General features: G+C 45.4%; 1 protein-coding gene across 9 annotated transcripts in view; it reads right to left on the bottom strand.

Moving 5' to 3' along the window:
• The window catches only part of LOC119660999 (zinc finger protein 2), a 187048-nt gene that overhangs the window by 80051 nt on the left and 88848 nt on the right, over nt 1–18149 (bottom strand). The window lies entirely within an intron of this gene.

Here is an 18149-nt window from a genome sequence, read left to right as displayed (position 1 = left end):
CTTTCCAAGTAAAAAAAAATCGTTTTCTCCGAAAATCTTCCCCTCGACTCCGAATCTAAACGTCTCAAATCTAAAATTTACCGCAATGTCGTCCGTCCAGTCGCTTTCTATGGTTCTGAGTGTTGGCCGACTATAAAAGACAATGAACGGCGACTTGCGGTGATGGAGACGAAGATGCTACGTTGGACTAGTGGCGTCACACGTTTAGATCACATCCGAAATGAGGATATCCGCGATCGTTATGGGGTTGCAACGATCGTGGAAAAGTTGCGAGAGAGGCGTCTTCGATGGTATGGTCACGCAATTCGTGCAAACGAGAATTCACTTGTCAAAATTGGCCTGAACATCGAAGTCGATGGTAAACGACCAAAGGGCAGACCTAAACCACGGTGGCTTGATACGCTAGATGGGGATTTGAAAGCCTCGAGATTGCACCCAGATCAGGCATTCGATAGAGCCAAATGGCAAAGCCGATAACGACGAGCCGACCCCGCTTGTGAACGGGACAAAGGCTGAAGAAAAAGAAGATAGATATTTTTTAGAGAGGGAACTGCATTAGATATTCACAGCAGTTCCGGTGGGACTTCGATTCAGTCGTAATGTTACTTGCGTCTTATGTGCAAAATTATGCATTTTGAAATATGATTTTATGTATCCAGAAGCTCAAGCCGGCTCAATAGGTTACGGTGGGCGGGTCACTTAATCCGTATGGATGAGGATGATCCAGCCCGGAAAGTCTATAAGGGCAATATCTATGGTAGAAAAAGAAGACGAAGCAGACCCTGCCTAAGATGGAGTGATTGCGTAGGGCTGGACGCCAAACAGCTTTTATGGATATCGAATTGGTGGACCTCGGTTCAAAACCGGGATGTCTGGAGTTCCTTATTAAGGCAGGCCTAGACCAGATACCGGTTGTGGCGCCGTTGATGATGATGAGAAGCTGAAGCCAAAGAACAGTTTAGTGGCATGAGACCGTTCCGCTCATCAAGTGGCGTCAGGCTGAGACCCAAGGGATAGGTCTTCAGCCTGGGAGAATTCCCATCGATCCCAGATTGTTCAATTGATGAAATCGACTTACGAGGTTCTGCCTTCTGATAATTTATTAGAAAGGTGCTTGGGTTCACACGCAGTCAAAACAGCACGAAATCCCTCAAAAACATTCGCACTTGACCAAATGGGTGGTGGAAATTGCTACCCACGTTCGTGATCTTCAGCGGTTTTTGCCCTTTTTGCAAGTCATGGACATGTTGGGGATTACTATGGTAGGCGAGAAACTCATTGACACTTCCGAGAGTAAGGTCAGAGACGATGTAAAAAGGACTCAGATTAAACAGAGAGATGAAAATGCGACCAACCGAGACATTTTCACACGAAACTGAACACTGAAAAGAAGATGCTCAACTGTAAGAATTATTAGACTTCGAACCCTTGATGATTTCCCTAAAGAGTTAGATGTTGACAGATCAGTCGTCGGTAAACGTTTGAACACGATGGGAGTGGTCCAGAAATAAGGTAACTAGGTGCCACATCAATTGAAGGAGGGCAATATGGAGAGACGTTTGGTGATGTGGGAGATCCTCCTTGAACGGCAGAAAAGAAAAGCATTTTTGGACCACCTCGTCACTAGCGATGAAAAATGGATTTATTATGATAACCCTAAGCGTTAAAAAAGTTGTAGGCTGCCAGGTGAACCAAGTTCATAGACACCGAAAAAAAATATCCATGCTTCAAAGATAATGTTGCGTATCTGGTGGGATCAGAAGGGTGTCATCTATGAACTCTTTAAACCGTCTGGGACCATCTATGCCGATCGTTACCGACTGCAGCTAATGAATTTGAATCAAACTCTCCAAAAAATGGTTGGAATGCGACGATGGATACGATAAACTCGTACAGCAAAATGCTGTACGACAACGACAGGTCACACATTGCTAAGCCGATATTTAGAAGGAGTGAGTTGGGAAATTTTGCCTCACCCATCGTATTTTCCAGACTTTGCACCTTCGGATCACAATCTATTCCGATTTCGGCTTTTGTAGAAGGGTAACAGACAGATCATATGGAAAGTAAACCAGACACGTTCGTAGTTGGTAGAATAGGAACGAGCAGGACGAACTCGGAGGAATAGGAAGAAGTGTAAGACAGGATATAGTTTGCAACGACTAAGAAATTGGATTATCGATGATCAACAAACCACCCTGAATGGGCAAAGATGACCAAGAGGGGGAAGTTATCCCAAAAAAACCTAAAAGGATGGCACTTGGAGCCGTAAATCCGCCGCGATCGAAAAGAAGGATCCACGACGGGTCACATTTTCGATCAATGTTTCCCTTGGCTCAGATGTATTGTCAGGCGCGGTCTTTGGGGTTCTGATTGTAGAATAGGAGAATATATGGAATCCGTGAACGCGATGAGAATGCATAACGCAGAAGGCCGGACCCACTACCTAGCTGCGATCCCCGTTATCCAACCAAATCTCACACGCTCATCCGTTCCTTCGTACCGAACTAGTCTTCGCTGATTGAAGACAGAGAACTGACTGGAAATGAAGTATTGGGGATAGCTTGACACAGGGGATAGCTTCATGAGAATATTTCTAATTCAGAAGCGAGAAGAAGCGGCCAAGTATAGCACCTCGCTAAAATCCTCCGATTCCCGCCTTAATATGCGTTCTCACCGCCTCTTCAACCCGACGCAGAAGTAAACACGTCTTCTTTTTCACCCTTCTTCCTTGCTTGGATACGGAAAACTAATCGCATGCAAGGTATTGGGGACGGCTAGGGACAGCACCTATCTACAGTCCCCCGTTTCCTACCTAATATTAGCAGACCATCAGCTTCTTCCTCGCCACAAGAGAGAAAGGATCAGTAACCGCGGGTCGACATCTAGAAAGAATTGTCATTCCCATAAAGGCAAGAAGGGACTTATGCCGACGAGGCCCGTATTCCACCGACTTAAGAGACACTCTCTTGTGAGACCTAAAGTCTCAAAACACGACACAAAACGAAGGTCAGAGCCCTGTAGAGAGTGTCTTGCAGGGCGTGAATGCATTTTCACCGACATCTGAGAGGTTCCCTTAGTAAGGTCTGCACTTTACCCGAAACGAAACTCAACACACTTACCAGAATGATTAAACTTTCGTGGTATACTATAAGGGCAAAGTAGGCTTAGGAGCACTTGCTTCTGCGCAAAAAAGTGTGAAACCCAAAACTAGAAAAATGAAGTCCAGTGTACGCGGAGCCTAGCCGCGGAAAATGTTGAGAAACTATTGTTTCTCTATCCGACACACTAAAACGTGTGACCCGGCATAGGCTATCTTCGACTGATTCAAATATTCGAAGCCTAGGAGATGTTGGTCCTGAAACCCCACGTTGGGCGCCATTTGAAGCGACAATATGGGATTTTCGATAGTCAAAAGACCATCCTTAATAAACGGACCAAGAGGGGAGAGCTATACCAAGAAACCTAAAAAGATAGCGAACTGACCGTGAAGGTCCGCCAAACATTGAAGTGCTCTGTCGATACTTGTTTCGACGGCTCTGTGCTAGCCAGGCTCAGGAATGTGGGGGCGGGTATTTGGGCACTCCGATCCCTCACTTTTGTCATTACAAGTTAGTTGTATAGCAGCAGGACAAGAAGCAGTTGCTGGAACAGGAAAAAGCGCATTATAAGAAACGTAGTTAAAAGTAACAAACAACAAAGTTTCTGCTTCTAGTTACTATTATCAATGCTTCAAAAACCGTTAACCGCCTCCTCCGCCTTCCCCAAGGATATCTAATTTACCCTGGTATCAAAAGTTGTCGCTTGGCCGCCACAGCAGAAGGCCGCGACTCAATCCTTACTGGAAGTAGAGGAATTTGTATCGTGACTGTATATCCAATACCTAGTCCTAGTGAGTACCTAGTCTAATCAGGTGCAATAATAACCACATTACCTCCTGGTGTACCTTTGCCGTTTTGAAAAAAAGTGCTATAAAACGCTTGAAACCTCAGATCAATTGGATCGGCCAGTCATGAATACCGATTGCGCGAACTTGTTAGGGGAGTTCGGTTGATTGAGAGCCTTGGTGACCGGGTTGGTGCAGCGCTTACTCTCAATTTAATAAAGCTGGCGCCCAACGTGGGCCCTGAAAGGTGGCATTCCCTTTATCTTTTTTTTGGGGGTTACACCCACCGGGCTTGATAGCATTAGGATCAGAGCTTCCTTCACTTGCGAATACTCTGATGCCTAAACCAACTTAAGGGGGATTTTGTTCACCAGGTGAACATCCTTTTGTAAGTTCGAGCTTGACGCTCAAAACAGGGCTTTTCAACGGATTCCGCCGTATAGCCGGCTGAAATTATATTGTCAAGGTGCCTGAGAGGAGGATATAGAAGGAAGCAGAATGAACCTTGTCAATTCACTTGTCCATCCTAAGCTCAGGAACTCCACCTTTTGCATGTTTGCTGAGGAGTTAGCTCAAATTTTTGGTTCATCACATATTTAAATTAAAGTTCAAAGCCGCGTTGTTTGTTGACTTTGTGGGATTTTGGTTTGGAGTGTTGCATTCAGTTTCGACCGGACTAGTCGAAGTTGGGAGGACTGCCGGGCCGTCACTCCATCCCTAGTTTGGGATAGACTTAGGTCTGCTATTCCGATCACATTCCTCGCAAAACGTAGGGTCCCCCCCCCCCCCATTATGTTTAAAGCGGCAAGAGGCGAACATTTCGGTTGGGGTTGGCCGCTGCAGAGCTTTCATGTTATCTGGCCTTCCCATGAGGAGGACGGGAGCCACTCGTCGCCCGAATTAGCTCAGGGGTAGTTCTTCCCCGTCCATCTCGCGCGAGTTATTTTTTTTATAAATTCTGTTCCCCACCTTATTAGGCCGTTTGGCGGTTTAGCTTCTTTGGTAAGGAAAATTTCGGTGGTATCAACCCACCTCGAGACCTCACGTCTCCATTAGATTAGTTTACCCCGGGTGGGTTAAGTTTTTGTGACTATTGAGTAGATATCGATGTGGAGACTGGCCACCGTATAGGGGAAATTTCATTGTTTTTTTTTTTTAGATTTTTCGGTTGGGTCGTTTTCGAGAACGGCACGTTAAGGAAATGATCACTTTTCCAGCCACTGCTCGCTCCCCGCCTTTTCGAAATATGTCAAAACTAAGAGCGATTTCGGAAGGTACTAATCGAGACCTTTCATTTGATACCCAACATGACGGCGAAAAAAAATTTCAACCCCCTTTTGCATGTATAAGATTCCCCCTCTCAAAGTAGAGAGGTGTGTTGGTGTTCAAACATTTTACCTTCTCCCCAAATTCCGCGCCAATCAGTATATCTGTTCATGAGAAAAATGCATGTGTCAGACAGATAGACAGACATTGAACCGGTTTTAATAAGACTTTGTTTGTTTGTGTCGCTGGAGTAGATTGTGGTATAGTCGCCATCGATTTCGGTGACCTTTCATATAAATCGATTTGAACCATTGCGAAGTAGGGACATTTAATCAAGGAGTCGTTCGCTCCGAGACATCGAAGCGGACAGACGTGGCACGGAGCACGGAGCACGGTGAAACGAAACAAGTAACGTAAATAAAAAAAAAAAAGTGGTGAAGTGTTAAGTGTAGTACTCTCAAAAGGAAGTACAGTTGATTAAAGTATGCAGTGCATCTCAATATTATTGAGACACTGTATACCAAAGTGCAATTATTGTTAATTGTTTTTCTTTAATTTCAGTGAATACTGGTGAAGATTCGGAGGAGAGCTGAGGACGGGCTTGGGGACAATAATGTCCGCCAAGAGTTCTAAAATGGCACTCCCTGGTGAGCTATCGTCTGAGGAGGAGGGGAGCACGGGCCCCTCAGAAAATTATGACTACCCGCTGGGGAAGGAGCTTGAAGAGCTCAGAGGCGAGAAAGCAGCCCTCGCACAGCAACTGGAGTGCCAACAACAGCTGATAATTCAGCTAAAACAGGAGGTAGCAGCGCTACAAGAGGCGGTGCGAACCAGTGTAGCAAAAAAAAGTGTAGCAAGAAATAGTAGTGAACCGATCGTCATCGACAGCGGGGGAGCACCAGCAGCAATAGAGGACTCAACAAGAGCCAACGAAGAGTGCGAGATGGACAGCGTGGGACCATCACCAAACCCCGAAGTTAACGACGAAGGTGACCCGTTCAACTTCGTGCGGAGGAGGAAAAGTAACGAGATAAAGGTTAGTGTAAAAACTGTAACCGCTCCTAAACAGGCTACCCCCCCACAAGCTCCCCAACCTACCAAGTCCAAGAAAATGAGAATCCCCGCTATAACTGGGTACGGTTTAAACGTACCATCTTTTTTAAGACTCCTGAAAAATAAGGGGCTAAAAGCGTCCCTTAAAAATACGAGGGCTGACAGGACCCTCATATTTACGGAAACGGCAGAAGATCACGGGAAGGTCTTCGCGCTTTTAAAAGAACAGGGGCTTAATGCTACCACTAGGACGCCTCCCTCCCTTCGCACCCAGTCTGTAGTTATCCGCGGACTCCACAGGGAAACGGACCCCGTGGACATCCTGGAAGAACTTAAATCAGAGCACCCAGATTTCCAACTGAAGACAGTTGCGAACCTGGTTACGCGCAGAGACAAGTTTCTGCATAGCGAAAATCCGGCCCTCCCGATGAAATCGCAATCGGGATTGTTCATCGCGACTTTCAAGCCCTCTCAAGAGCTCAGCGAGGTGATGAAGGTAAAATATATCCTTCATCAAAAGGTAACCTTGGAAAAGGTCAAAAGTTTCGAGGAAGTGCAGTGTTTCAACTGCCAGAATTTTGGGCACATCGCCCAAAATTGTTCAATTGTGCACAGATGTGTCAGGTGCACAAAATCCCATCCTCGCGGGGAATGCGGAAGACAGGCGACCGAAGGGCCTCTTTGCTGCAACTGCGGCCAAGCTGGCCACCCAGCGAGCTATCGCGGGTGCCCAGCCTATAAAGAAATGGTAGCCAGGAAGGAAGCTGCCAAACAAAAGCGAGCCAATGAAAGCTCCCAAGTCAAGCGCACAGTGACACAACTGTCACAAAGCTTGGTCAATCCCAGCGTATCGTACGCTCAAGCTGCCAGAAACACTCAACCAAGAGTGGCAGCACAACCTGCTCCCATCCCCGCACCAAATGCCTTCCGCGAATTGGTGCAATCTCTCGCGTCGGCCTCAACTAATGAGCAGCGGCAATTCGCCGCTATAAAACTCATTATGAATTTATGAAGTTAAAAATCGTCACCTTTAACTCCGCGTCCCTGATCTCACACGCCCAACGTGCCACAGCCCAAGTGTTGATTAACAGTCTGAAAGCAGACTTCTATTGCGTTTCAGAAACGAAACTAAACAGCAGGCATAACGTGCAATTCACCGGGTATAATATTATCCGGAATGACAACAACACTGGCGCTGCCCTTTTAGTCAGGAAAGACTATGAATTTGAGGAAGTCGTCATTGAAAACCTGCTGACCTCTTCCGCCGCGGCGGCAATAGTAAAAACCACTGATGGTAGACGGATTTTGGTAGTTTCTGTCTACATCAAATGCAACTCTCGGAATGAGCAACTGGGACAAGATCTTAAGATCTTGGGCAATCTCCAGTTAAAGTACAAGTACCTCATTTTCGGTGGCGACTTCAACTCTAGGCACACCTCCTGGGGCGATACGGCAGTAAATAAAAATGGGGAAACCCTGCTTAAATGGATCCAAGACCCTTGCTCGCCAACCTATGTCGATTTGGTCTTACCAGATACTCCGACAAGACCCAGTAGTCAATCAACCATTGACTACTTCCTCCTTTCGGAGGAAACTTCACTGAACTTTCAAGTGATATCGTGCACTACTTTTCCAGGCATGTCTGATCATCTCGCAGTACTACTTAAACTTTCCTCGTCCTCCCAACTGCGAAAGCGAGTGATGACTACCGTAAGGTCCTTCGCCCACACTGACTGGGACAAATTCAAGTCAGACCTTGCACCAAGGCTGAACTTGAAAAAACTCGCAACTGACCGCAATCTATCGGACATAGAGATCGACGAAGCCGTCACCTTGGCCACTGATGCCATTAATACTGCTACACGCAGAAACACAAGGCTTATCAAAGTCGACGAGTTACAATATAACTCAGTCCCTCACGATATTATGCTCCACTTGAAAGTCAGGCAAATATGGCGTAGGCAACTCAAACGGATTTTCCACAAACACGGAAATAAAGTTAATGCTGAGTATAAAGCATTATTTTCCCGGATTAATTGTCTGAGTACAATAATTCGGCAAAGAGTGGCGATTTTCCGCAACAAAGAACTAACAAGGAAACTAGCAGATATTAAGCCCGGCCCAGATATGTTTCAGCATATCAACAGGCTAACCGGCAGACACAAATCTCGTAATATCGCTCTCTCCAAGAACGGGGAGCACATCTGCAGTGACGCTAGGAAAGCGCAAGTTCTCGCGGAATCTTTTGAGACTCAGCTCAATTCCCCTCCGCCTCAAAACAACCCGGCTATATCATCGATTGTTGATTCAACAATCAAGGCCTTCGTCTCTGAGAACTCCCAGAAACTCACTAAATTCACCACAACCAACACCTCAGTCAAACCAACGGAATCGCAACATTTTCTGAGTTTACCACAACTCACCGACTTAACCCAAAACCTCAACGGTAAAAGATCAGCCGGACCTGATGAAATCCCGAACTTTGTAATAAAGAATCTACCCAGAGCCTCATTGAAATTCCTATTAGCAGTTTTCAACAACTGTATTAATAATGGCTACTTTCCATCCACGTGGAAAGTTGCAAAAATAATTGCGATCCGTAAAAAAGGCATTTCCAACGAGCCAAGCAATTTCAGGCCCATTTCTCTATTATCCAACCTTGGCAAACTGTTTGAGAAAGCATGGACAGTTGGGCTAGTCCAGCACTGCAACCTCAACAAAATTATCCCTGACCTCCAGTTCGGATTCCGCTCCAAACACGGAACCCAGCACGCACTGAGCTACCTTCACGACACTGTTGTCTCAAGACTTAACGTCAACAACAAACCCACAGTAGCATGTGCGTTAGATTTAGAAAAGGCCTTCGACTCCGTGTGGGTAAACGGACTTATATACAAATTAATATACAATGAATTCCCAGTCCCGATAATTAGACTTGCGTTAAGTTTCTTCGAAGATAGGCACTTTTATGTCAGCGTGGGGAATGAATTCTCCGATCTCTTGCCGGTAACATCGGGTGTACCGCAAGGATCCATTTCAGGGCCAACATTCTATAACATCTTCACGGCTGACATTCCGATCCCCGATGATGGCGTTGACCTCATCCAATTCGCCGATGATACGCTTATCTTCGCTTCAAACCTCCACCCCAACAGGGCAGCCAAAGCGGTTGAGAACTACATTGTAGTCCTCTGCAGGTACTACCGTAGTTGGGGAATCAAGATAAACGAGGGAAAAACGCAAATCTGCACTTTTAGGAGAAAATCTAGATACTTAGGTTCTAGAAGCATCCACAGGAAAGCTAAACGCTTGAAAATGAGAATCGGGAACACCACAGTGAGCAGATCTAGTTCAATCAAATACTTGGGAGTAACCCTGCATGAACTCCTCAAGTTCAAACCCCACCTCCAGCTCGCTATCAGCAAGGCACGCGGTGCAGTCAGTGGCATCTACTCTCTTCTTCGCAAGACAGTAGGTCTCAGCACCAAAACCAAACTGACACTGTATAAGACCCTGATTAGACCCGTTATCTGTTACGGAGCACCAACTTGGATCTCATGCTCCAACCAAGCCATGGCAAAATGCGAGTCATTCGAACGCCGAATCCTTAGACATTGCACAGGCTTGTCTTACAACTGGAAAACCAGAAAGATCGGCAAAAACGCCGAAGTGTATAGGCGAGCCAAAGTCAAACCACTTCGAGAACACGTTCTCACAATAATGGAAAGGTTCTTCGAAAGAACGGAGGACCACCCCAACCCATTAATTCGGCATCTCTACCAACAGGGTAAAACCTCCCCATTGGCCACATTCTTAAGGCCCTGCCAAATCGTGAGTTCATCCCACAGACCGAAAATCCGCACCCTTTTTGAAACTCCCTGCCTGGTAGGAGTGGATAGAGGCTAAGCACAGTCATTTGTAAGTGCTTATTGTATATATTAGATTAAGCTAGATTAAGTTAGAATAAGTTAGGTTAAGTAAGTAAATTTCAACCTTCTCGCGTCTTTAGTGCAGGCGCAGTATTGAAAAGTCAAGATTGTACAACAAATTGTCAAGATCCATGTATGTAAAAAATTATATACTAAGTAAAGTAAATTACAGAGAAGGTCGGGTTGGCCAAACAATGTAATAGTCACCCGTTTGATAGAGTTAAGATCAATTAGCCATTATTTAAGCTAGCATTAAGTAACCTTTGTCTAGTTGTAAGTCACTATTTAAATAAATGAATTGAATTGAATTGAATTGCGAAGTAGGTCCCATATGCAGTCCCCATGGCAGGATGCAGGAAAATTTTCTCATGAGGACACGTCCTAACAGTTGAATTTGCGACATTCATACTAATCTCTTTGTGTCATTATCCCTAGCCCATGACACACCTGGTAGTATACACACTCTGTGTTAAAAACATGGGTCGAGAGCCTGATATTTCTCTATAGAGCGCAATAGATTCATTCATCCACTCATTGTCCTTGCTCACAAACTATAGAACCAGGAGTAGGTGCTACACTCTTTTAAGTATAGAATTCAAGCTATTATGGATAGAGATAATTTGTTGGCTTCATTAATTTTTCTCGTCCGCACTATTACAGCAATCATGTCTCCCTAATTCAATGCCATCATTCACTTTACCAAACAAAGAAAAACATGAATATGGAACGGTTGCTATGTCGTGTCTATGCATTTCTTACGAATATAACGAGTATGCATATCATTAATTTTTCAATCCCCTGAATAAAGAGGGTTGTACTCTACAACGTTTCACGAATCACTTTGTTTACTTCTCAGATTTTTATGGTTACATGTTGTACTTTCGGCGGGCGTATATATGTCGAGCTCTGTGGATGTGTATCGTTTTTAACAATTGAGTTTATTCAAGTCTTATTATTACCCAACGGGCCACGGTGAATATGTAAAGAAAGCAATCGTCAAATTAATAAGCCAGAGGAGCCTAAGCAGTGACCAATTTGGCCCAAATACGTATAGTGATGATAATGTCTAATGAACGTTTTAGAAGGGCCAAAAGAATCAGGACCCTTTTTTCATACTTTCATGGATTTCGGTGGCGAGAGGGGACCTTTACTGTTTATTAAAAATCGATAGTTTTTCGTTTTTGACGCAAGGATATAGGCATACCACGCGTTGTACACGAAAATAGTTTTCTGGTTTAAATAATGGGAATGGGGATGAAGGGATAGGGGATGAATGAAAGACATTGTCGGAGGTTCACTAATTCCAAGACAGAATGAAACCATTAGAGGATAGTCTTGATATCACTTTTCCTTCATTTCAATCGTAATGAACTAACAATTCATACATTTTCCGGGGGGGGGGGGGGGAGGAAAAGGTGGAGGAATAAACACACGTTCCGCCTAACTCAAACCGATTTCTAGACACCCAGTAATTGCTTTTGTCCATATGCATACATATATATTAATTTTAATCGTGAAAACGTGGAAAACCTCACATCACTAACAAACATTCCACACTATTCCCCCCCCCCCTACCCCCCACCCTTATCCTTTGCCCAATACGAAAAGTTTCTTGTCATTCAATAATCCCCCCCAAACTTGTACCCTAGGGTTCTTAGTCCTAGCCATCAACAATGCATACGTATAGGCTTGAATGTTTCAAATAGCTCCTAAGGCAGCTGGTGTATGTTGGACTAATTATCATAATTATTGCTAACGTTATAGGGAGAGTATTGGAAATAAAACAGGAGGAGCTGAAAAAAAAAACTGAAAAAAACCCCGCTTAGGGTTTATGGAGAAGGGAAGGCAAAGATTGAAAATAATCGAATATTGGATTTGTTCATGAATTGAACACGGGATAGGGTGTCCTTGTATGAAAAATGAAAAAGGGTTGTTGATGCAAAATAGAAAGGATATGGGGAAGTCCGTATACATTAATGAAATGCCAGATTTAAGCTGATAAAGGAGAAAGTTTATGTGCAAAGACAATAGTTAGTTAGTTCTCATTATATTGACATAGGAGTCATTCATCATTACGATCAAATGGATCAAAATAACTAATATGAAGGTAGCTGAGCGGGCCACGACACCTCAGCTATTCTGAAAAGGCCAACGTTACAAGTCAGAGACTACCAAACAGTCGTAGCACAGCACCAGAGCCAGCAAGACGACAATTACTTTCGAAGCTTCGTTAGGGTTATGGCCACCTCGTACTTTCCCAATAACCTACTTGCCTGGGCAACTAGTAGGCGTCCCCTAGTAAATCTAGTCTTTTTGAACACCTTGCGAAACAATGTAACCTTTTCTATTTCCCAAACATCAGACCAACCGCGTACTGCCTCCAATCGCAATTTCCTTAAGTTCATTAGCAAATTGCAAGGAATTTCTACAGATGTCCTACTAGATCTGCAAACTTCATACTCTTTTACAAGTCTTTAACCTCCTAAAATCTCCCAATCTATGTCCCATGTTGCAGGGCTTTTTTCGTTCTAAGCCATTGTTTTCGTTGTCCCTGTTCATTCTCCCAATAGATCCCTCGATACTCGCGACATAGAAAACATCCACGCGTGTAATCGAACACCTGCTCGCCACCCAGATCAAATCTGGTTCCTTCTGATAAGCACCGATTTTTAAGCCTAACACCGATTTGACATGGCCATCTCGAACCGTAATGGTAACCTGACAGCCGCGTCCTATCTCCCATGAGTAAGGAAATTACCATTCATACCTTGACCAAAGCCTTCTCAATAACTTCACCTCCTTGTATCCATCTCAAACACGAGATCAAATGCAAGTCATCTCACGAGAGGGAATAGACCTCATCCGAAAGACAAGAGTAGAGGAAAAAAGGCTACTAAAGACGTGGGGGGGGGAGGGGGTGGTCCTACGGAAAATGAAGATTCTTATCATTGTCCAGGGAAACATCGCCATGGATATCAAAAATGGCATAATGGAGATGAAAAAGCTGCTTAACCTTATTGCAGACCAGCGAAAATCCTGGACGACAGCCGAAGAAAAATGGGAATAGATGGTTTCTGAAATACAATAATATCTTAATTAAGAGGCTACAAATCGAAGACCTCTGCTTATTACGAAGATATGGTCATAATTGCAAAAAAAGAATATGAACGTTTGGCCAAATCAACAGAAGGTTTGGGTTGGGAATTGAGTTGACTTTGCCGAAACCTATCTTTCTCCCTCGACGATTACCTACCTTGTCGTGCTTAGTAAGGAGGGAAACCAGAGGCGACACCTGAGGCTAAACGGTAATCAAACCCCCAAGGGAAGGTATGACTACCGTATCGAGGACTGAATGGTCACAGGAGTTAAAATGTGGTCTTGAACTCTCGGTACCATGCGACACCCACTTTCAACTGGCCTTATCTAGACAAAAAGGGGCTCTGCCGCGATCCACTTATTTTTCCCGGTAAAACAAAAGCCAAGACAGCCAAATATGAAGAGGCTAAAAACCTAAAAAACAAAAACAAAAGAATTCGACAACACTTTGATAATGACGATCCAACCCTGAGCGAAGGGACAACCCTGAATTCTTCGATAGAGAATCTGAGTCTAAACTCAGATTCCCCACTTATGTGGGAACCAACCTTATTAGGACCCAGTCCTTAACGGACGAGCCGAAACACTCCCCTTCTGACCCCGGGCTCCAATCGGCGCCACCTGCTGAAGCTAAAGTCGTACGTACGGGTAAATATCTGTCTTCGGGCAAGCATTTCTCTTCGGGCAGCAAACAGCCTCCGGGCAAAACAATGCCTTCGAGCAAACCGCCTCTGGGGCAGACCGCCTTCGGGCAAAGGGCGGATCGTCTCGCGCATCGACGGCTTAGGGCAAATCAAAGCGGCAGCGGTCGTTTAACGATACCAACTGTTCGGCTCAAATGGCTGCAAAGAAGGCTCGCCCGGAAACAGCTAAGCCTTCATTTGCAGCTAAGGCTAACGAAGTCGATGAATGGGCCTTGTATGACGACACCAACCCTTCCGGTTACGATCTAGAGCAGTGTGAGCAGCTTGGGAGGAAACTCCTCCTAGATGTAAACACTGCATCCTCATAAGGGATTATACTACGCTTTGAATCAGTAGGTGGATACCGTAAAATCCTATACTTAGACAGTACTGCGACTGACCCTGAAGAGGGTTTCCGAGCTATCATCGTTTAGAACATGGGAGGAGCGTAATGGTGCTGAGACCCTGGAACAACTTGGGGTCCATAATAACCTCAACATCTCCGCCTGGATGCTACTAGGTAGCAAAGCAGGGGTAAGAGCCGATGGGCCGGCAACTCACTATCGGCGTTCCTGAACCAGATGTTAAGAAGTTTCGGGAGCAAATTGGCTAGCTAGGGAAAAAAACACATCGCTAGTGCAGCCTCTAGTCGCGCAAAGAGCAGTGCCCTCAGCCCGTCAGAAGGAGAACAAAAAATCTACGAAAGGAGACAAGGAGAAAACAGCCGGGATCTGCCGAAGACGACGAAAGCAGGAAGAATTCCGCGGGGTGGTAACCAAACGTACCAAGTAGCATCGAAAACAGCAGAAAATTCAGCAACAATGACCCTAAATTGAATAGTGACAGTAGTGGCTTCATTGCACCAAAGTCGAAGTCGACTACGGCATCAGCGCCAAATAAAAAAAGAAGGGACAAACCACGGTCAGAGTCCACTCACATTAAGTCGAACGAAGGTAGATCTTTCAGGGAAGTTATACGAAAAGTCCGCACCAAAGCCAAACCAGAAGACGCTGGGGTAGATATTAAATCTATCCGACTGACTCGAACTGGCGATATACTTGTGGAGCTTTCTAGGCACGAAGGCAATAGTCTCCAGCCTTGAACCCATGTGCACCCTTGAAAAAAGGAATCTGGATTGTCTAACTAATACAGAATCGACGGAAAAGGTGATAAAAACCAATTCCTTAGATGTGAGCTAACCTAAGGTGTCCGTCAACTCTAAAGGACAAAAATTGGCCATTGTCACTGTCCCTGAGAAGCCAGGGAGCCAACTTCTCCATTGGGAAGGGGGGGCAGATCTAACTTGCTGCTTTAAGTGCAGGGCATACGGACATATAGCAGCCTCTGGCCCGAACGAAACTGTCAGTCAACGTTTTTAAACATCTCTGGTGTTTAGCCCAGAAAGAGAGGTCCGTGGACCGCAAGAGAGGAAAAACGTTACTTACTAAGTGGTTCTGTCCGCCATCGAATGGATTTGGACCCAGGACTTCCTGCACCCTCAACAAAAAATTCAATTCGGCTTAGGTTAGGTCTGAACATCCGACTAATTTCACTTAAATATAATTCGCACGCATGTCGGGTTTGCGACTATATATAAATGGAGCGGTTACCACCTGTCCCCGGTTTCCGTCACGCTGCCCTGGACGAAACCATCAGTCAACCTTTTTATTTAGCAGGGGATTGCAACGGATAGGAAAGAAGCACCTTGCGTTACAAGTGTGGCGAACCCGGCCGCAAAGCGAAGATTTTTGATTCGGCAAAGTGATGTGTCCTATGCTAGGACGGCGGTCTGGAAAAAGAGGATGTAGCTCAAATTCCCGGTTCTGGGCGTTGCCAAGTCTTCAAAGAAGAGTTATAGAAAAGGAAAAGGCAAGCACCATGGTCCACGTCCGGCAAGCAAACATGCATAGCAATGCAACTGCTCACCATCTGATCGGGCAGATGGTGCAAGAAAGGAGAGTTGAGTTGTTGCTTCTCAGCGACCAGTACCAAGATAGGACTTCACCATTGTGGTATGCCGATATATCTGGCACTGCTACCATCTGGGTGAGAGACACGGTTAACTTGCAAGTGCGGGCCCATTGTCGAGGGGATGCATTCCTTTGGATTATTTGTGGAAGTGACGTTTTTTAGGGTTTATTCTGCACCAAACGAATGTATACAAGCTTTTCGAAATAGGCTCGCCAGCTTGGAAGACGAGATTAGAAACCCTGAAGGGACAATTTTAGTCGGAGGAGACTTTAACGCCAGGGGCATACCTCAACTAGATTCTCGAGGTACATAGATTTTGGAGATGGCCGCCAGGGCAAGACTGATTGTGCTAAATACCGGTAGCACTCCGACATCCCGACGCCCCAGTTGTGAGGGCACTATCCTTGATGTAACTTTTCCTACGGAGTCCTTAGTGTCAGCGGTCTAACGATAGAAGGTACTGGAAGATTTCACGGCCAGTGATCATCAGTACATTTCCTTCAAAATGACAAACGGCGCTTCCCAATGTTCTGCCGTCTGGCAAACACCTACCGGGTGGAACATCGGAAAAATCGACGTTACAAAATTTGTGGGGGGGGGGGGGTAAATCAGAGACAAGACCCAAGCACAGACAGAAGAATTGCAACTGAATCGCTAGATCATTCAACAATGAGTCTTACTACCGCAGCTTGTAATGCATCGGTTCCGAAAAAGAAACTGCGTTTCGGGAAATACCCTTGTACTGGTGAACGCCTGAAAATGCAAACCTACGAAGGAATTGCCTCAGATTTCGGTGGATTGCTCAGCGCGCAAGAAGTCAAGACGAGGCGATGCTTAGAACCGCACAATACAAGAGTGGAAAAAAGTAGAAATTAGTAAACACGAGGTCTGCCACGAAATCAACAGACAGATGGCACGCTGCTGGCAGGAGCTAATCAACAACGTAAACAAACTGTCATAGGGCCTCGGGTGGAAGCTGGTTTCCAAAATACTTGGTGCCCATCAATCGCACTGTTCTATGGAAGCAGCGAAGATGGAAAAAATCATGCAGGCCCTTTTTCGTGTCCACAAAATTCAAACTAATGCTATCAATGAAGGAGTGAATACTGAATGCTCTTCACAGCAAAGGAACTAGAGGAGACGGCCCTGTCCATGAAGGACTAAAAATCATCAGGACTGGATGGTATTCCCAGTAAAGTGTTGAAACTCGTATGTAAATACAAACCGCACTTGTTACTCAGCGTATTCAACACGTGGTTAACAGCAGGTGTTTTTCCCTATCACTGCAAGGTTGGGAGACTTGTACTGATAAGGTCAGAGGCGACTCCGAAGGGGCGTCAGTGTATCGTCCGCTCACTATGTTGTACACAGTGAGGAAGTTGCTTGAGAAGCTCATCAAGCCACAATCAGTTGACGCAATATGTGGCGCGGGAGGCTACTCATCAACACAATAGAGTTTTAGGTGATCTGAGTGGTGAAGTTTTCTCAGGCACGCAGTCGCCACTGTCGGCGAGTGGTGCTCCTTGTGACCAGGTACTGGAAAATCGTTTCTATACTCCAGGCCACCTACTGCGGGTAATGAGGGACTATTTAAAGGACCATGCCCTACTCTACGAGACTCTGGAAGGGCAGCGCAGAATAAAGGTAACATCGGGGCTTAGGGATATATCCATGGTTCGGACCTTTGGAAAGCCTTTTACGAAAGCGTTCTACGACTTGAGATGTCTGAAGAATTGCATCTGGTCGGACACGCGGACGATGTTGCGGCACTGGTTAACGCACGCATGGTTGAGCAAGCTCAGCGCACACTGAGAATGGTGATGCGGTGATCAGTGAGCATGGATTCTCTCTAGCTCTGGAGAAAACTGAAGCCGTTGTGCTGACAAAGGTGAGGGTTCCCAGAGTCCTCCCTATTCAGGCTAGTGAAACCATAGTTTTGTCGAAGCCGGCGGTGAAATGCCCCGACATTATTGTAGACACAAATATCAGCTTCAGCAGACAACGCTGCGGCTAGATTGTTTGCGATTTATCCAGCAGGCGTTGTTTTCTGATGAGCGCGGCTCAGTCCGTGCTCTTTAATGGTTCTGAAATATGTGTTGACTCCTTCAGTAAGTAAATGTGCCGTTAGCACCTATTGCAAGTAAAAAGAAGAGGGGCTCTGCGAGTTGCCTCCGCCTATCGTACCGCCTCGTAGCCAGCTGTAATGGTGATAGCGAGAGTTATTCCGATTGCTCTTCATGCTGCCGAGTGGCCACCTATATACCT

The sequence above is a fragment of the Hermetia illucens genome, chromosome 7 (assembly GCF_905115235.1).
Source record: "Hermetia illucens chromosome 7, iHerIll2.2.curated.20191125, whole genome shotgun sequence".
Classification (NCBI taxonomy): domain Eukaryota; kingdom Metazoa; phylum Arthropoda; class Insecta; order Diptera; family Stratiomyidae; genus Hermetia; species Hermetia illucens.
Note: the sequence above shows the minus strand (reverse complement) of the source record. Positions and strands in the feature narration are given on the sequence as shown.